At 45.3% G+C, this 20,612-nt stretch overlaps 1 protein-coding gene across 6 annotated transcripts in view; it reads left to right on the top strand.

Annotated features, from left to right (window-relative positions):
- Positions 1-2,812: 2,812 nt before the first annotated feature.
- The window catches only part of MYRIP (myosin VIIA and Rab interacting protein), a 366,936-nt gene continuing 349,136 nt past the window's right edge, over positions 2,813-20,612 (top strand). For 2 of the 6 annotated variants that reach the window (XM_053221639.1, XM_053221632.1), the window contains exon 1: positions 2,815-3,129. The gene's annotated coding sequence lies outside the window, so the exon portion shown is untranslated. Of the gene's footprint in view, positions 3,130-20,612 lie in introns of all 6 variants that reach the window. The other 4 variants (XM_053221637.1, XM_053221638.1, XM_053221635.1 and 1 more) reach the window with 4 other exon arrangements.

Below are 20,612 nucleotides of genomic sequence, written 5' to 3'. Positions count from 1 at the left end.
TGTTTTTTAAAGTCAGATATTATGTTTTGGCTGAGAGCAAAGTAGTGGGCAAAGGTTTCATCGCTTCTATGCCAGCAGATGCCACAAAATGGTATGGAAACTTCCTTTATAAACTCGTTTTCTCCCAGATTGAAACAATCGTTTTTAGATAGCTAACATACTAAATCTCATTATGTGCCAAGAATTTCACAAATGTTGTATCAATAATAATCTTGCCGGGCAGTGGAGCGGATTATACCATATTTTAAATTTAGAGAATCTAGGATTCAGCAAAGTTAAGTAACTTGTCCAAGGTCACAAAGACAGGAAGCAGTAAGGTCATAGGAGCACCCTGGTCTTTTGTGATTAATGCTCTTTTAATTCTACCCAGAATCCTCCTGAGACATGTCCTTTTTCTGACAGTATAAACTCATCAATCTTCTGGCTAAGAAATGGACTGTCTGATTTATGTTTTAAAAAGATGAGATACATATCCTTGGTGCACAAAAGTCAACGAGCTCTTCTTGATAAAGGAAGAATCCATTCAAACTTTTACAGTGGTCCAGATGATGCAAAAAAATGGAAAAAACAAGCACTACCCGTGAGTCAGGAGAAGCAAAAGAAGGGATGGATATTGCTGGAATTCAGTAAAATTTTGCTGAATGACAGCCCAGGATGGAGTAATCAAGGGGGTAGCACTTTAGGTCACCTTCTAGCAGGCTGATTGTTACCCAAATCATCTTCGAATGCCAAACCTTTCACGGAATGTTTTTAAAAAAAGTCAGTAATAGCTCAGGCAAAGGATGGAAGCTGTGCCTGTTTCTGACCCTATAAGACAACAAAAAGGGAACTGGGGCTCTTTCTTGTGCATAATGTCCCTGGATTTCCATCTGTACTTTCTTCCTGTCTTATTTGTAACCTTGCCCAAATCGTTGAACCCTTCCTCGTTTTTCTTTTGAAATGTTTATAACTTAGGAAAGATGTTAGGATCTTGATTCTGAAAGAGGCTGTGAAGTGGCGAATTTATATATTAGGACAGTTTTGCAAACACTTGCATAATGTCAAATAACCTTCGAACCCAGTCCCCGTTCTTGCCAGGATGCAGCCACTACTCGGCAACCCCCAGGTGGAGAGTAAGTCACACCTTTACTCTGCTGGCCTGTGCCAAAAGTTAGACCTACCATTTTGCATAACAAAAGGCAAAAATGGGAACACTGGACAAATACATCTGGTTGATTACATTTTCTCTAGGAGGGTAACCGGGAACAGGACAGCAATGCCCCCCCCCCCCCGGGGGGGAGAGGAAGTGAGAGGCCGGGAGCATGGGTGGGAGGGTGTCTTGTTACCTGTGTACCCATTTGGACTTTCTGAATTTCGTCCCATGCTAATGGTATTCAAGTACAGGTAAATAAAATTAAAACTGAATGTAAAGAAAAAAGGAACAAAACACAAACTTTCTTCCACTTTAGCCCGTCTGTGGCTAATAAAATCCCTTTAAGAGAGGAAATCAGATCTTTAGAGAAATCAACTCATTTTACCTTCCAAGTTCCCTTCCTAAAGGTTTTTTCTTCCTTCCTTTTCTTTCTTTCTTTCTTTCTTTCTTTCTTTCTTTCTTTCTTTCTTTCTTTCTTTCTTTCTTTCTTTCTTTCCTTTTCTTTTCTTTCTTTTTCTTTTCTTTTTTCTGCTGCGGACAGATCAGTAAAGGAGCCATCCAATTCTACCGAGCAAATCCACACGGAGAGGACACTCTTAATCCACCGGCCTGCGAGAGGATTTCCAGGGTTTTAGGAGTCACCAGTGTAGGGTAGCTCCACAAACGCGTTATTTTGATGGAGTGACTCCCAGGCTGCAGCTAAAACCGACAATGTGTTTTCAGTCTAGTGGTTGGGGCTGAGGCAGTCAGTCTCAGGAAGATTCCCGGCCCTGCGCCTGAAGGACGCAAAGGCGCTAGGAAGCCCTGGCCTGGGGGGGAACCTTTCAACTTCCGGGCGTTCTTCCAGGACCTGGACCCCCTGGCAGGGGCCCGAACGCATCCGTCACTTGCGGCCAGCCTCGGGCATCCTTCTGGCAGCGCGGGCTCACTAACCCGGCGGTGCGACGGCGAAGGGGTCTTGGGAGGTTTGCGCGCGCAGTAGCCCGGGGCGGACCCTGAGCCGGGTGCGAACCCAGTTGGGGCGTGTTGAACGACTGGGCGTCGCTACACAGCACATTCCCGGGAGAATGAAAGGAATCCAGCCCAGGGAATGGGTCACCACAGTGACTTTAAATACCCAGGGGCTGTGAAGAGAGGAAGAGCTGTGTTTGGAGAAGCGCCACGCCGGCCCTGGTGAGGCTCGGGAGAGAGGGCGCCCACACTCCGGAGGGCGAGCGGCAGCGCTGGGAGAGCCAGGCCCACCCCGGATTCGGGTGACGCGTCACTCCGCGGTCTGGGGGGGTCCGGGCCCCCGGGGCTCAGGGGCAGGGGACAGGAAACACCTTCCTCCAAGGCTGATAGCGACCTGAAGTCTCACCTAGGGGCTCCCGGGCCGTGGCCCCAGCACTGCACTGCGCCGCCAGCAAGAGCCCGAGAAGGGGCGCGGGTCCCCGCCCCGGGCGCGCGCAGCCCCAGCCCCGCCTCCTCCCCATGCGCCCCGCCCCTCCCGGCGCGTGCCGCCCGCGCGCCCGGGGAGCTTCCGAGGAACCGGCCCGGCGGGCACCCCGTGCCCCGGCGCAGGCGCGAGCGCGCGCCGCCCCTCCGGCCGGGCGCCCAGCTGCGCCCCCCGCCCCGCCTCCGCACGCGCCCCCGCCCCGGGCGCCTCTGATTGGCCGTCGGCCGGGCCAGCAGGTGTCGGCGGCGGCTGCGGCCAGGCTGGCCCCGGCTGCCTGCGGCGCGGGCGCCTCCCTCGCAGCCGCTGCCACCGCCGCGCTCCCGCCTCCTGCCCGCTCCCGGGCTCCCGCTGCGGCTGCGGTTCTGGCGGCCGAGCCCCCGCGGCGCTGCAGCTCAGATCCGGCGCGCCGAGCGACCCGCGCGCCCCTGCCTCGCCGCTCGCAGCTCCCTCATCCACGCGCCGCGCTGCGGCAGGTGCCCCGGGCGTCCTGAGGCGCGGTGGCCTGAGCGCGGCCGCCATCGGTGACCCTGGCCAGGGACCTGCTCCAGCCTGGCCACCCCGCGTGAGTACCGTCTCCTCCCCTCCGGCGGCTTTGCGCCACTGTCCCCCTTGCGTTGCCGCAACTTCGGGGGTGGGTGTGTGGAGGTGCCTCTCACGCTCCCCCACGCCCGTGCGAGTCCTGAACCAGGAGGGTCCCCGGGCACGGCCAGCCTGCCTCTGCGGACGGGCTTGCGGGGGGCGGGGGCGTTGAACTTGCTCGAGGTTCGTCGCAGAGTCGCAACCGCCCCTTTCCCTCCTTGGCCGCGGCCGGAGCTCGTGCCTGCGTTTCCCTCGCGTTCGCCGTTCCCCGCTGGCCACGTAGCTCCCGGGCTGCGGTTCGCCGCGCACCTACTACGCTGCAGGTGCATCCGCCGGGCGCCTGGAACCACCGGGTAAGCGCCCGGGAGCAGCCAGCGCGGCGGACTTGGCTCTCTCGGACTCTGAATTTCTGTAAAATGGGGCTAATCAGAGACTCAAGGTCATGGCCCGTGCGCGGAGTGAGAACCCTAGTCGATCGCTTCCGGCCGGGTCCGCGGACTGCCTGGGGAGGGGCGCGCTGTGGCGGGTGGGTGGTCACTTCGGCTTCATCCCGGTCTCTTCCTCTTACTTCCTTCCCTCCAAGTCCGCGGGATTTGCAGATGTCGGGAGCCCGTCCCAAGGGACCCTACAGAGGTTTGGGGGCGTCCGTGGGGGACCTTTGGGGTGAGCGCGGTGCCGAGCGCTTCCGCGGCGGAAATCCCTGACCTGAGACATTTGCAGCATCCCCTCCAATCCCAGTCATTTAATTTGCTAACGTCTCGGCGGGGTGGGGGCATTTTCTAGGTGCCTGCTCTTAGAGCAGTCCTGCTCCGTTTCCGTTTCCCAGACAAGCCCTGTCCCCAAGATAAGTATGGGAGAGACGAACTGGACATGTCAGTTTGGGTCCAGGGACTTCGTAAGAGAAGCGGGTTCGCTCTGCTGTTGGTTTAGACAACCCTGGCTCCCATCTGCTCTAGGAAAATGCCTGGAGTCTGGCTTCATTCCTGCCCTCCCTACTCCCTGCCCCTTGATCTGGGTGTGTTGCACACTTTCCCTGGGGAGGGTGGAGTCCAGTCCCAGAATGTGTAACTGTTGCCGGATGTCTGTCGTTTATTCCAGACCCTTTGAGGCAGTTCCAGTGGGTTGTGGGCGGTTCTCAGAGCTTTGGGCTTGGCAGAGACTTACCCCTCCTCTTTTGACATTGTTTCTCTGTCCCTCCAACTCAGCCTACCCCGCCCTTACTCAGCGATCACTTGGCTACTTGGATAGTTTTGTGATGCCTGACAAATATCTTTGAGCCTCAGCTTTTTTTCTTTTTAAAGCAAGCTCTGTGCCCAATGTGGGACTTGAACTCATGACCCCAAGATCAAGAGTCGCATACTCTGTAGACTGAGCCAGCCAGGCGCCCCCGAGCCTCAGTATTTAAAATCTATAAAGCAGAATAATCCTTGTGTTTCAGTCTTTCCAGGGCGGTAAGGGTTCAGGGGACATGGTGGAGGTGAACGTAGAAGGCAGATGGTTCCAGACGATCTGAGCTGTGGGTGTAGGTGGAGGTGATTTCAAGAATTTTTTGCAGCAGTCTCTGAGACCCTAGGCACAGATGTAAAAATCTTTGTTTCTAGAGAAATTTACTCTGCCAAGACTTTGAAAATACTACTTTTCATCTTCCAGTTGATGTCTCTCACTTGGCCATGGGCAGCTACATCTCTCCTAATTACCCCCTGCCCCATCTGTGGTCTTTGTGCACAGGGAGCTGGCTGTCTCTGCCGGGCTGGGGGCTGTCTGTGGTGGTGGCGAAGCACTGTATCTGTGTGTGGGGGGGGTGTTGTCTCTGTGAAGGTGAAGTGTATCTCTGTGGAGATGTGTGTATCTCTTTGTGGCCTAGGTTTCCTGTGGAGGGGGAGGGACAATTGTTTGCTCCAGGGTCTGCTCATTTTGGGAAAAGTGAAGGGCTAGCCAGGCTCAGCAGTGTAAACAGTGGTATGGCTTGTATCCTGTCTCCTTCCTTCCTGTCCAGAAGGGTAGAAGGAGAGCTCCTCTGTGGCCTTGGTCTTTAGAGAAAGCAGTTGGGGCAGACTGGAATACCTCAGAGAGAAATGGGCATCCCCTGTTTTGGGTTATTATTGTTTATGCAGTCTTTTGTTTCGAAGGCAAGTTAAAGAGGGACGACGGGTCTGAACTTGGTGACTTTATTTTAACATTATATTAAGCTATGACATAATAACAGAAAATAGCACAGATCTGAACTGTACTGTCAGTGGATTTTCACAAGCTGGACACACCTGCACCTGCCCAGATTAAGACCTAGAATATTCCTCATCTCCCCATGTCCTCCATAGATCTTATCCCTCAAGGGTAACCGTCATCCTGCTTAGTTTTTTCAGGTGAGCTTGATTTTTATTTTCATTATTATTTATTTTACCAGTTTAGTGTCAAAGGTAAAATGAAGCTGCTTGGTGATTTTCTACTTCTTCTTTTAACGGATGCTAACCAAAGGTAGTTGCACATTAACCAGTCCAGAAAGCTAGTAGGGAGGATTTGGGCTTAAGATCTAGGTGAAATCTAAACTGGTTGTCTCTTCCTCGCCCCCCAGCTGGTTCTTGGGTGGTGAAAGAAGCCAGACCGCAGATACAACAGCACCGACATTGAGAAATTGAAGCCAGGTTGTTCATCGAGTGTATTTGAATAAAGCAGACCTGAAATAGTATCATGAGAAAATATAAATGAAAAAACATATGAATTAATTCTCATTTGAAACATAAAAATGGGAATATTGTGAATTTCTCAATATTAAAAATCGGTAGAGGACCACAGAACTTCAAGGCTGAGTGATTTATAAGCTGTTTGTGCTGTTACCACATGGTGGCGCCACCTTGGCTGGTGAACGGCACTACGAGCATTCTTTCCCAAGCCCCTAGTAAGGAATCCCAGGAATAAAATCCAACAGTTCAGTATCTCCGGAAATGATTTCCAAAGTGTTGGCAGGCAGGCCTCCCCTCTGGCGCCTGCTACCCTAAATCCACGGATCGAACCCTATCCCAGCTTTTTAGGAGGGTGGCTTGTGTGTTGGAGAAGGTGGAGTTGGGACATTATGGCCCTCTCTTTGGTAGTATGGAACTGTGGTATGTCCTTGGGATTTTAAAGAGGGTTGACTGAGAAGCTAGCTCAGGTGTGTTGTGATTATTTTGGACTCATTTCACCCCAGAATTCCCCCAAAGGTATGAGAGAAGGAGTTCTCTTTCCTGAGCCAGGTAACTATAGTCACACCGCACTGTCCATGGTGAACTCGGAAGAATAAGACTGCTGCCCTCTGAAATGCCCTCTGTGTTCCACACAGAGGTGGGGGCCAAGTCACATGGGGAGACCACAGGGTGTGGGCTTTTGTATCCAGCTGTGGAGAGGGCTAAGCAGACCATTCTAGTGCCTTTTCCCTTCACTGTCCGTGTGATCAAGATGCTGCCTAGAAGACTGTATTCATGATGGCCACCATGCTAAGAGTATTGCATATTGGCCATGTGCTGGATCATGTATACATATATATCCCTGTATTTTATATATATATATACACACACACACACACACACACACACACACACACATATACACACACACACATATATATATCTGTGTATTATATATATACACATATATATTATATAATATAATATATATATAATATTATATATATATATGGATATATGGATGTATATGGGGTTGAGTGCATGCAGCCTGCAACATTGGGACTGAGTGTGTGCTCATCAGAATGTGTAGTCTTACTTCATGTTTAAAATTTTAGGGGCGCCTGGGTGGCTCAGTTGGATAAGCAACCGACTCTTGATTTCGGCTCAGGTCATAATCTTGCGATCCGTGAGACTGAGCCCCAGCATCAGACTCTGCACTGACAGTGTAGAGCCTGTTTGGGATTCTCTCTCTCCCTCTCTCTCTCTCTGCCCCTCCCCTGCTTGCATGTGTGCTCTCTCTCTCTCTCTCAAAATAAATAAATAAACATTTAAAAATTTATGTAAATGAAGGTCTGTTAATTTATTTTTGTAATTTGCTGTTTTTCACCTAACATTGTTTTAAAAACATATGTTGATAGCATTTGTTGATAACTGAAAGTTTAGTTGATGCATTTTAACATAATATTTCCTTGTTTGGTATCATCAATACCTCATTGATGGACAAAAAGATATTTTTACTGTTTGCAATATGAGAAATATTGCAGGGACTATCCTTGATAAGGTCTTGTAGAAATGTGTAAGTGTCTCTAGGATATATATCCCCAGAAGTTGAATAACTGGGTAGTAGGATATGCCTGCCTCAACATCTGTCTGCTACAGGTTTTGCAAATTGCCCTCCGTAGTAGTTGGCCCGCATTACATTCCTACTAGCACCGTGTTGGAGTGCCTTGTGTCCCCGTATCTTTGTGCATCAGATGTTTCGATTTTGGTTCATCTGATAAGCATAGAATGTATTTCACTTTGCATTTCACTTTTACTTTAGATTTCCCTGAGAGTCTTTTTTTTTTTCTTTAAAGATTTTACTTTTGGGCAATCTCTCCACCCAGTGTGGGGCTTGAACTCACACCGCTAAGATCAAGAGTCACATGCTCTACCAGCCAGGTGCCCCTCACTTAGAGATTGTTAAAAAATACATTTTGGTTTTCAAAGTTTCTTTTCTAGGCATTGCTATATTTTACTAGAGAAAACGTTCAGATCTTAAAACTCCTCTGAAATTTGTATTTCTGTATTGTGTGAGGCAGGGATCTAATTGTTTTCCATACTCAAAACCACTTCTCCCATTATCATTTATTGAATAGTTTCCTATTTTCTCACTTATTTTATTGCAGTCTCCATAATATGCCAGTTTTGTTACATTTTTGGATCTGTTTCTAAACTCTGCTTTATTAAATCTCTTATGATTCCTCAGCTAATACCATTTTATTGAATTATTAAGGCTGTATAATCTTTTCTTCTTAGCTTTTTTCTTCAAAATGGTCTCGGTTATTCTTGACCCCCTAGGCTTCGACATGAATTTTAGGATCTTTCCTAAAGGTCCATTTTAATGAAAAATATTATTACAGAAATTTGGTAAAATACCAAATAAACTATATTTTTGTGTTTCTTTTTCTTCAAATATATATTGTGCTAATCAAAACTTTTAATTTCCCATAATTTGGTCTCCATTTTAAATGGATTCACTTTATGTGACTCTTCTCTGGCACCAGATATCTTGAATAATAAGGACCATTTGAATATGATTTTTCAAACACATATAGGATCATTTTTTAAATTCAACAACATACGAGCAATGTTAAAGTCAATGATTATTCTTCTGTGACATTTGTATCCTCGTAATAATTCATTTATGTACCGTAATTTATTTAACAAATCCTTCTTTTTGTTAAAACCTGAAGCACTTTATACTTTTTATTGTAACTTCATCCTTGTACACATCTCTGTTTCATTTGTATGAATTACTTTGTTGAAAGTTGTTTACTTTTCCTTACATTTTTGGTACACATTGCCAATTAACCCCCCAGGAGAGTTTATAAATTGATTTTGCTATTAGTCCTATATGAGTATGACAGATCCCCATGACTTGCCAGCGATAAATACAATTATTCATCATCATTTCCAGTTTCACGGGCAAAGGAAAAAAGCCAGAATCCTGGGTTGTTTTGTTTATTCGTTTAGCTTTTCTTTTCTAGTAAGACAGAACATATCTTCATGTTTATTGGTTCTTCAAAGCTGACTTCACTATAGAATTTTCCATGAGGGTTGTTTCTCTTTTGCTTTCTGTAAAAGAAACTTGCATTATCACTCTGCTTTTTTTTTTTTTGAGAGAGAACAGATTGTTTTATACAAATCATGTTCATATTTTTAATGTTAAATATTCTGTCATATGAAAATACCATATTTCAAAAAGCTGTTCCTCCGTGATGGACTTTAGATTATCTCTGTGTTTTTTGGCCATTACGTATATACATGCAATAAACATCCTGGAAATGTATTTATGTGCATGAAAAAGAAATTCTGGGGGATCTGTGCCCAGAAGTGGGATTGCAGGATCATATTATATGCAGTTTTACAGCTTGATGACCTGTTGCCAAACTGCTCTCCAAAGCGGCCATACTCAGTTAAACTTCTGTGGCATTGTGTATGGATAGTGTCTGTCCCATAAAGGAACCGATACTATTAGAGAAGGGAGGACAAAGGTGTTGAAAGAAAACATAATAGGTATGTATGTTTGTGTGTATGTAACTATCCTAAAGTTCATTTGGCAAAACTCAGAGGTTGTTGACTTTTTCATTTAGAAACTTGCATCATAGAAACGATTACATAGAAGTAAGACCAGAACAGCCTGAAACTGCTAGAAGTTTAGTGGGGAAAAAGCTGGATGAGTAACTTGGTTGGAAACAGGCTGGAAACTTTACTGAAAGAAACCTGACCCCATTCAAATGTACTCTGAGAATCAAGTCTGCATTTGTGGAAGGGACCTAAAAAGAGCCTAATGAAACTGCGTGAATGCTGTCTGAAAACTGTTTCTGGTTTGGTGTTCGACCATGTGTTATATTCCCCCATTTTCTTCTGTCAGTAATTATGAGTTCGTTTTTTTTTTTTTTGTATATATTTATATATCATCAGCTGGGGAAAGAAAAACACTCTGTACAAAGTTCTTTTGTGGCTGTGATTTACAGCGTAATGCCACAGATACGGCAGACACGCGATCTGCAGCTGGGATGCACAAATCCATTCTGTGGGCTGACAATTTAATCTCACTGAGCAGACACTTGAGAAAAGAACGCAAGATGTGCAAGGAAGGGCGGGTGCCTGGAGGACGGAGGTGCCCACCCGTGGCCCCAGGATCTGTTGTGGCTATTTGCCAGAGTCCCCAAATCATCTTCTGACACTGACTCGTGACTCAGATAACCATGTCATTCTATACGGTTCTTTCTTTGTGGTATGAAATAGAACTACCTCAAAGTGTGCAGGGTCATTTTCTAGGCTTGGATGTGCTATCTATATCACTGCAGAAAAGGAAAATTGCCCATCTCTTTACATTATTTTCTCTGAAGATTCACAGTCAGGACAAGCAGTGCTTCTCGCCCCAAACATCTTCCTAACCTCCTCTTGAAAACCATTGTCTCAAGCGTCATTTCACTTTATCTGTGTAGCTCCAGACTCAGAAAATATGGAAGGTGCTGTTTTGTGTTTGTGTTATATAAATGTGGTTTGGGTGTTTTGCCTTTTTTTGAAAAGCAATTTATTGATCATTAGGGATTTACTAGAATGACATGTAACCAGCAGAGTCAAGATTAGTCTCTTTTATGGCTAATTAGAAGAAAAAGAAAAAATGCTGTTTTAATTGAATCTTTGTTTAGTCTTTTAGAAATCTGCGAGTTGGTTTTTCGGCTCTGCAGTCCAGTAAATGTCAGGTGCCTCTCCCAGGACGGCAGATCTTGCAGTCTGGTGCCCGAATGCTTCGGAAATCCCCTAACTGTCCCTTTGGGCTCCCAGTCTCGAATCTCTCCCCCTCAGCTTCCAGGTACCTGATGCTTCCCTTCCCACTGTGGTCACCCTCACTTTCTGCCTCAGTTTCCTTCCCTTCAGACTGCTGGTGGTGGTGGGTGCCAATACAGTGCTGTTATCTTTCCCTTCTCTTCTTTAAATGATCCAGAACCGGTTAAGAGAATGAGAAACAAAAAGAGCCCAACACCATTTTTGGCTAATCAGGGAGATGGTTAAAATCGCTTCCCCTAAGAGAAAGGGCTTCCCAAAGAAGTGAGATCTAGTGGGAGTGCTTTGGAGACGGGCAGATGTGCTGTGCTTGTTCAGTCAAGACCACGTCTCAGGAGGGCTGGGGCTTTTGGATGGGCACAAAACCCAACTTCCTTCTAGGTCACAGTGGGATAAGAAAGCCTATAGAGTTGGCCACCAATTTCTACCCCCACAGCTTAGTGCTGTCCTCCTTTTTCTCTTGATCAATATCACTAGAGTTTCAGTTTTTTCCCCCCAGATTTTCCAAAGAACCAAATTTGGCTTTCTTTTCTCTATTGTGTCATTATTTTTTTATTTTATTAATCTCTGTTCTCATCCTTATTATTTCCTTCCTTCTACTTTCTTTGACTTCATTCTTTTTATAATCTCTTACATTTACAAGATTTAACTCATTAACTTCCAGCCTTTCTTCTTACATACATATGCATGAGCCCAATCAATTTGCCTCAAGTATTGCTTTAGTGATATTTGTATTCCACAGTTTTGATTTGTAGCATTTTTACTGTTCACATGTAAGTTTTTCGCATTTTCACTAGGATTTCTTCTTTGACTTATGAGTTCTTTATATGCTTTTATTTTATTTTTTAAATTTCCAGAACCTTTTAGCCATTATTTTTTCTGTTTTAATACATTGTGATAAGAGAATGTGGTCTACGTGAGTCCACTTCCTTGAAATTTGTGGCAATTTTGTGTTATGGCCTAGTACATAGTTTTCACAGATGATCCCATGTTTTTGTGAAAATAAAGGAACTGGTTACAGTAGTCAATATATGTTCATTAGTTTAAGCCAGTTAATTGTGTTATTCAAATCTTCCCTCTTCCTTACTCATTTTTTTGCAGCTTTAATTAATCAGTTATTGAGGGAGAATATATATAGAAATGAATTTGTCAATTTCATATTGGGCTGCTTTCAGTTTTTGCTTTGTATATTTTGAAGCAATATGTTATTAGGTGCATTCTAGTTTACTTTTTTTCCTGGTCAACTGAACCTGTATCATTATGAAATAACCCTGTTAATGTCCAGTAATGCCCCTTGTTTTTAAGTCTGTTCTAATAGAGCTATGCCAATTTTCTTTTGCTTAGTATTTGCCTGTTTTATCATTTTCTTATATTTTCACTGCCAACAGTTATGTATATTTTTATTTCACTTGTGAAGCTGTTTTAAAGAGCATAAAGTTGCTTTTTTTAACCTGTATGTTTTAATGTGAAAGATACATTCATTTTCAGTACTACCATTGATATATTTGGTTCTATTTTACTGTTGTACTTTGTCCCACCTTTTATATCCTTAGTTACTCTATCTAGTTGCTTTCAGTATAATTTAGATCCTCTCTTCTACCCCACATTACACTTTCCCCTCTCACTTATTCAAAACTTTATGCTCTATTTCTGTTTTCTAGTGTTTACGATACGGTAATTTTAGCATACGTGTTTACCTTAACAAAATTCAAACTGAGTCAGAGTCATTTCTGTCTTCCTGAGCAATTCAAGGACTTTATACTTAACTCTGATCACCTCCCTCCCCAACGTATATGTGAGTGCTGTCTGGTGTTTTAGTCAGATTTTAGCCCTTTATTATTATTTTTTTCACATAGTATGTGATGTGTTGACGATATTATTCCACTGTCTTCTAGCTTCTATTGTTTCATTCCAAGAATTCAGCTAATAATATGATTATTGTTCTTTCGTAGTAATCTTTTCTTCCTGGCTGGTTTTAATTCCTTATTAGTGTATTTGTTGTTCTGAGTTTCACTATAACATATATAGTAATGGGCTTCTTTTTAATTGTCCCACTCAAGAATCACTGGACTTCTTAAATGTAAGGATTGCTGTCTAATCAGTGTTCTGGAAAATTCTCAGCCGTTTTTTTCTTTGAACGCTTCTCTTCCCCATTCTCTATTATCTTCTCCTGAAACTTTGATCAGAACCTTCTTCCTATATCATCTGGGTCCTTTAAACTCCTTTCTTATTTTACTTCTTTTCTTCCGGCTGCACTTTGGATTATTATTTCAGCTCTCTCTTCCAATTTACCACTTATCTTCTCTGCTGTGTCTAGTCTGTTTTTTAGTATGTCCACTGAGTTTCCATTAACTTTTTCAAATAAATGTCATTTTTATAGCTTCTCGTTCACAGTTGCACTTTGATAAAGTCTTATTTCCTGAACCATATTAAGCATACTTATTTAATGTTTTGTATAAAATAATTTCATGATTAACAGGAATTTAGCTACTGGGGAAGACTGATCTGGCAGTCTAGTTCTGGGTTCTTTATTAATTTATTAAACAAGGGGTCATGTTGGGGACCACACGCTAGAACTCAGACTTGCCCTCTCTCCAGATGCTCTACCCATGTCCCTCCCAAAAGGCAGTAGGGGTTTGTAAGCGTGAGTAGTACTGGGCTTCCTCTGGTATCCTCACCGTCCACGGTAGGCACCACAGGGCACCCTGCTCCCAATCTGCCCCTGCTCAATACAAGTTGAAAGGAGCCCCTCACGCGGGGTTAACGGTCACGTCTACTTTGGCCTTCTGTTCTCCATTGACTTGGTCAAGAGGAAACTTGAAACACTCCTCCCTCTCCCTCTTGCCCCTTGTGACTCGTGGTCCCACGCCCACTCTGCCTTGAATGGACCAGGACTCATCCCATCGTGCTCTTTATCCCCGTTTTTCAGTCCCCCTGACTCCAAGGCTGTTTCCCTTCAGTTCCTGATGACTTCAGCTCCAGATTTTCCACCACTCCCTACAGCACTGCTCCTGCCTTAGAACTGGCACTTTAGTATACAGGTAGGGAATCCTTCTAACATCGAGGCCTCCCAGTTCCTTGACCTGCTTTGCTCTGACTTTCTGTCTTCCACCCCATCCTGCCACCGACTCCCACAGTCATAGGTGGACACTTTCATTCCCAGTAATGGCCAGCCCTTCATAATCTGTCTCATGCAACCAACTTCCGTCTTCCAACCCTTTTCCTGTCTTCTTCCAAGTCCGGCAGTCCCTCAGTGCTCCTCACTCTCAGCCCATGACCCTAGACCCTTGAGGTCCTCTCCTCTGCCTTTTCCAGCCTATAACTCGTGGCATGCCCTGTAGTCAATCTTTGGAGCACACCCTCAGTTCACATACCCATCCTGGACAGCATCCTTCTCTCTGGTTCAGTCCCCATCTCTGCCTCTCCCTGCCTGCATCTTTGCCACTGAATGTGGCCAAAGGAAAACTCATAAGCAGTTGACTGGCCTCGTATGGCCATGAGCTTCGGGTGGGTGCCTGATATTTCCCTGGGCCTGGCCCTCTCCCGCTCTCTTCACTGATTGCTTCACACTCCCCCCTGCCTTCCCATTTGCCTCAGATGTGCTCACCTCTCCATCCTCATTCTTAAAGTGTCCCTGCTGTCACTCTCACTGAGAAAGCTGGAGCCATCCAGAGGGAGCTCCCACAGACTCACTCCACCATCTGCCTCCCACCTGCCTTCCTCTGTATCTACATACTCTGCCCTGTGTTCTGGACTACCTATGAAACATCTGTGTTTGGATCTAAAGTGAGACCCTCTGCTCCCTGGCCCCGTAGCCCCTCCTACCTTGAATACTCAAAGATACCACTCCAGCGATTCTCTCTGTGTATTGCCAGTTTTCTCCGTCTACCAGATAATTCTTGTTGGCTTACACACACGTTATTTCTCCTTTCTTGGAAAACACTCCCTCTGTAGCTGACTTTTACCTCTAGCTCTGAGTCATTTCTCCGTTTTCCTATAGGCAAAAACAGCTAAAGAGACTTGGTTGTCTAGTCTCACTGTCCACAAATTCCCTCCTCCCATTCTGTGTTACCCCACCCTGCCCGCCGCAGATGGCCAGCTCAGTTTCACCAACTCCACCAGCAACTGCCTGATGATCCGTGAGCGACTCCACCTTACTGAACCCAAGGGCTGTTCTCACTCTCATCCTTCTTGTTCCATTAGCACCATTTGACTCCGCCAGTCAGCCCCTCTTCCTCGATATACTCTCTTCCCTAAGTCTGGAGGATACATTCATAAATGCCTTCTACATCCTTGGTAGTTCTCTAGCTGCTGCTTTGTCTTTTGCTTGACCTCTGAACGTTGGAAGGCCCCAGGGCTGTCTTTGATCCGCTTTGCCTTTTTATTTCCATTTCCTCCCTACAGACCTCACCTTGGTCTTATTTCATGGTTTCAAATACCATCTATGCCAGTGATCCTTGACCCTTTATCCCTGGACAAGACCTCTCTCTCAAACTCCTCGAATAACTTACTTGCCCTCTCCTCCTGCATGTGTAATAATCATCTCAACTCTTTGAAAACCGAACCCTGATCTTACCCCCAAACCTCTTCTACCTTCTTTTTTCTCATCAAGTTGCTTAGGTCCCAATCAATATAATCAATCTAAAATTATGAATGCCTTCCTTTACCTTCTTTTTTGTTGTCATACTACTCTTTGAAATCTGATGTGTACTTTTCAATCATGGAAGATCTCAATTTGGATGCTAAATTTTCATCAGAATTACTTGATTCAGGGGTGCCTGGGTAGCTCAGTTGGTTAAGCATCTGACTTTGGCTCAGGTCATGATCTCATTGTCTGTGGGATTGATCCCCACGTCGGGCTCTGTGCTGACAGCTCAGAGCCTAGAGTCTGCTTCAGATTCTGTGTCTTCCTCTCTCTCTCTCTCTCTCCCTCTCTCTCTCTCTGTCCCTCCCTGCTCATGCTCTGTCTCTTTCTCTCTCAAAAATGAGTAACCTTAAAAAGAATTACTTGATTCATAGTTAGATTTAGTGAAATATACAGTTAAAAAACTGCATCCACACACCCAAGTTGTTCTAAATTTATTTAAATGTTTTCCCATAGCTGAATTGACTATCATTTAACAGGAAAGGTTAGACTTGTTTTGCATAGCAGCTAGCTCTCTGTTGGTTAGAAGGAAGTCAAAAATTTTGTCTGGAGCAACTTTGCTCTCCTCTTTGTTATCTACACAGTAGGATATTACCTAGGGTCAACTCTCTTTATAATCCTGTTGCTTAAATATCTTTGAATATGACCACAGTTTGAAGGGCCTAGCTGAACACCCTATTTTATCAGAAATATTTTCAGTGTCTCCTTCCTGAATAGGGGGGCAACCCTGGGTTATAACTCAAAACATAGCTGTAGCCACCTGGCATTAATTTTCTTCAAGTGATTCTTCTCCAGATTCATGGAAGAACTCCTCAAATAATTATCTTTCCAGGGGAAGGGATGTCTTGCTGTGTTTCCATTCCTTCTGTTAGAAACATGTGAGAAATTCACTTAATTGCCAGACCGAGACAGAGGCTGAGATCTTGTGTTTTTGCCCTTTTGGACTCATTATTCTGAAGTGGTCTTAGAAATAAGCTTTTGGGACTTGGGAGGACAGGCATTCAGCACTTAGTATTTACATCAGATAAGCCTGATAAAATTGAAAAATTTTTGAGGAAGCACTATCAATGTACAGCCTGGGCAGTGTGGACATATAACACTCCTTTCTCAGAAAGGGACTTACTGAAAACCTAGGCAGTGGCAAAAACAGGTTTTTAAAAAGAATCTAAAATTATTTGGGCTTCGGTGTGGAAGCAAAGGCCTAATTTTAGTGTAGAGCGGTGTTCCCGGTGAACCTGCACAAATGGGAGATCGGCTGTGGGCACACCATCATCTCCGTCCATTTTTGCTCATTAGGTGCCTTCACTGTTTAGATGCTGCCCTTCAGACACGCCGGAAAGTATGTCTCAGGAGCCTTATTGTACCCTTGGACTTAGCCATTTCATTTCTGGGAATCTAGCCTAAGGGGGAAAAGTCCTTAATGCGGAAAACCCTTGATGCACAAAGATGTTTCTCATAGTTCTCTGTGAAATTGTCCAAAATTAGAATCAACCCAGATGTACCACACTGGGAACGGGTCACTAAGGATATGCGCTGGATAAAATGTAATGTAACCATTAAGAGTGATGCTTAAAAGGGACTGTACCAACACAGGAATACACCGGAGGTAAGGTGTTTAGTGGACAACGGCACCTGCCTCTGTGTGTCATTGGACAAAACCCAACAGCAGTCCCTACAAAGAGTGGGACAAATGACACTTCAGCAAAGCCATGTGTTAGTATCCGCTGTTTGTTCAGTAGTGTCGTGGGATTAATTTTCTTTTATGACGTCATCCTATCTTTCAAATTTTCTTAAGTGTGCATTTTCTGGGGGTGCCGAAAACCACACAAAAATTCCAAAGTAAAAACTCAAAAGGATGAGAAGGGGTGGAGATCTGTGAGAGGCTCCTTCTGAGGAGCACCTGGGACATTGTTTCTCTTTGAGAACTGTTTTTGCAAAATTGAGAGTGAAAAAAAAAAGGGAGAGATGGTAGAGGACAGGTGCCCCAGCTGGGCCAGGTGGGGATACACATTGTTGGGAGGTTGTCTCCTCTGCCTGTCTGGAAAGGTCGGGCAGGGCTGCGTGCTGTGAATCTCAGTCCTCCTCTGTCGGACATATCTCTGGGCACACGGGGGCACCCAAACAGCGTTTGTTGACTGAAGAATCGATGGGCACAGACTGTAGCAGATTCCATTGGCCATGTTACAGAACACTTAAGATTATGCTCTTAGGGTGTTACCTTTGAATTTTGAGAAAAAACTGGAAGAGAAAATGTTCACTTATATCCAATTTGAATGGAATGTCTATGGGCATTACTACTCAAGACTAAACTACCTTCCCCGCCATCTCTCAAATTGCTGAACCCATTTATTTAAAATTTTTTAACATTTGTTTATTTTTGATAGAACACAAGGCAGGGAGGAGAAGAGAGAGAGGGAGACACAGAATCTAAAGCAGGCTCCAGGCTCTGAGCTGTCAGCACAGAGCCCAACGCGGGGCTCGAACCCATAGACCATGAGATCACGACCTGAGCTGTAGTCGATTGCCCAACCAATTGAGCCACCCAGATGCTCCTGAACCCGTTTATTGAAAATAAAGGTGTAGTTATTTTGGTTAGCTTCTGCTTCAGAGTTCTGTAATCTTGTCTATAGAATTTTGTGACACACCTTTAATTATCCTCAAAGTAGCTTACTTTAATTAAAGCATGTGTCCCTGAACCTCCTGCTGATGGAAGATGTACTTCATAGCTGGGTTTGTGAAACCCGCCACAGATCAGGCTAATGTTAAAGATCATTAAATAATTTCCCTTCTGCCAAGGTACTGAATTGGAGATTTTTTTTTATTGCCTAGAGCAGCTTTACTCTCTTCTTTGGTATCTATCCAGTAGGATATTATCTAGGGTCAAATCTCTCTTTATAATGCTTTTGCTTATATATCTTTGAATATAACCACAATTTGAAAGGCCTAGCCTAGCACAATATTTTATTATAAGCTTTTCTGTTTGAAACTATTTTCCCTTTGAAAATGTATACTCCAGTCTAGTTCAAACACTCATTTCAATGTTCACTATATTGAGACTTCAAAGAAAGAGAAAGAAAGAAAGAAAGAAAGAAAGAAAGAAAGAAAGAAAGAAAGAAAGAAAGAGAAAGAAAGGAAGGAAGGAAGAAAAAGCAATATATTTATCGCACGTGGGCCTTGGGTCATTGACGAAAGCACGCAGTTAAAAAGGATCAGATCGGAAAGGGGTTTTGAAAAGGATCTGGTCCAGAGGTAGAAAACTGGTGGGCCAAGAGTCATCAGTAGGTCATTCCCTTATCTCACCAGGTGATGTGGCATGTTGGTGAGACCAGTGAAGTCTATGGACATGAGCCCGTGGCCAAACTACTTTTGCTGTAAAACGAGTTTCTTGGTCAGTCACAATGTGACAGAGGGAACCGTGGTAGAGAATGAAGTATTCGTCACCGACGGGCAAAGATGCAGGCAGGAGTGTTACAGGCACAGTTGGCAACCCCCTGCGTGTCTATTCCAGGCAGGAACCAGTGCTCCCTGTGTGACAGAAAGGGACTAGTGTAGTCACTCTCCACCAGGTGATTGGCTGGTTTCCTCCCCTCCACGTCCTGGGGAAGGGCTGGCGCCGGTCTCTGCTATTGGGAAGGCACTGAGCCTTCCCAGGCTAGGCACTGAGCAGTGGTGACAGTCAGATGAAGCCTGCAGCGGGGAAGTTTGTGAGGTGGGACCTGCGTGTGGCCGTGTTGGTGGACCGTGTCCCCAGGGCCCACTGAATAGGGGCCCCGCTGGGGAAGAGGCCACCTGATCTCCCCAGATGTCATCTTGTCCACCTGATTATCGACAGCTTCCACAGAGATACTGAGACGTTGCCCTGCTGCACTCCTCTGGGGGGCCCATCGCCCACGTACCTCTTCCTCACACCTCCTTGTCACTGGCTTCCCAGTCTTCTTTCCCATCCTGCCGTACTGTCAGCCACTGCCCCTGAATTGGTCTAGGTCCATTCTTCCAGACATCTCTTGGTCCAGACAACATGGAAAATCAATATACTGCTTGACATCCTGTCTGCCAGAAGGATTAACCTTCACTGTTACCCTTCGGGGCCACCCCTCAGCAGGGCTGTGATGTCATGGCTTTCCACTTTTGGAAATCTCGCAGAACTGTCTAAAGCAGGCTTGGGGGTTTTCTTCATGTTGGCGATCATCAGCAACTTCCTGTGAGGAGATAGGTGTGGCTTGAGGGAGAGGAGACAGAGCAACAGACACGGAGAGCATGGCAGCCTGGGACGCCTGCCCCCGCAGCTTACATCATCTGATGCTGCTTCAGCCTGATTGCCTATATGCCATTTCCACTTAACAGTAGATGCCTACCGTCCAGCCTAACGAGAGGCTCAATGCTGGGTTCTTCTGGTTGTGGTGGGGGGCGGGGGGGGACCACTGGATGTCTCACTGTCACGTGTTCAGTACCAGAAGCCGTTTTGCACAAGGAGAACGCTTATGTGTAGAAGAGGGCATGACTGTGTTTTAACACCCTTAGAGGCCTTGTGAAGCCTCTCTTAGAACTTCCCAGAGGTCCTGCCCAGCATCTCTCTTTGTTACAGACACTTCGTATGTCACTGGGTCTGTCGGATCCTGTGTAAACCAAGGGGCAGAGTGGCTTGCGTTGCTGCCCGGATCGCTACAGGGTCTTGTCTGACTTCGGGCCCCGCTCACTTCTGGCTGCCTTATAGTTTACTTAGGAAATGGCTGAGAGCAGCATTCTTGTGTGTTTCTTATTTTTTTCTTTTTCTTTTTATTAAAGTTTTTATTTATTTATTTGACAGAGAGCATGAGCATGGGAAGGGCGGAGAGAGAGGGAGAGAGAATCCCAAGGAGGCTCTTTGCAAGTGCAGAGCCCAGTGTGGGGCTGGAACTCACGAGCTGTGAGATCATGACCTGAGCTGAAACCAAGAGTTGGACGCTTAACCGACTGACCCACCCAGGTGCCCCTGCTTATATGTTTCTATGTGTCATCTTTGAAATCCAAAATAGCCCTCAAAGCTTCAAGCCTCTTTTTTTCCTTTTTTTACTGAAAGGCTAAAAGATGATGATGATGATGATGATAATAGCAATAATAAAACAACAACTCTAGGCTGTCTAGGACATTGATCAGAGAAATAACAGCTACACACAGGTGGTTGGGACACGAGTCTGCAGCTGGCAAGGTGGGGTGCTGACTCTGTCACATCCTGGTGAGACCCAGGTAGACTGATAGGGGCGGGCACTCTTGGGGGCACAGATGCTTGTTCTTGAAACTCTTCGTTTAAAGTACTCTGGGAGCTGGTTTAGAATTAGACTT

The sequence above is a fragment of the Acinonyx jubatus genome, chromosome C2 (assembly GCF_027475565.1).
Source record: "Acinonyx jubatus isolate Ajub_Pintada_27869175 chromosome C2, VMU_Ajub_asm_v1.0, whole genome shotgun sequence".
Classification (NCBI taxonomy): Eukaryota; Metazoa; Chordata; class Mammalia; order Carnivora; family Felidae; genus Acinonyx; species Acinonyx jubatus.
The sequence above is the reverse complement of the archived record's forward strand: the minus strand, read 5'-3'. Positions and strand labels throughout refer to the sequence as shown.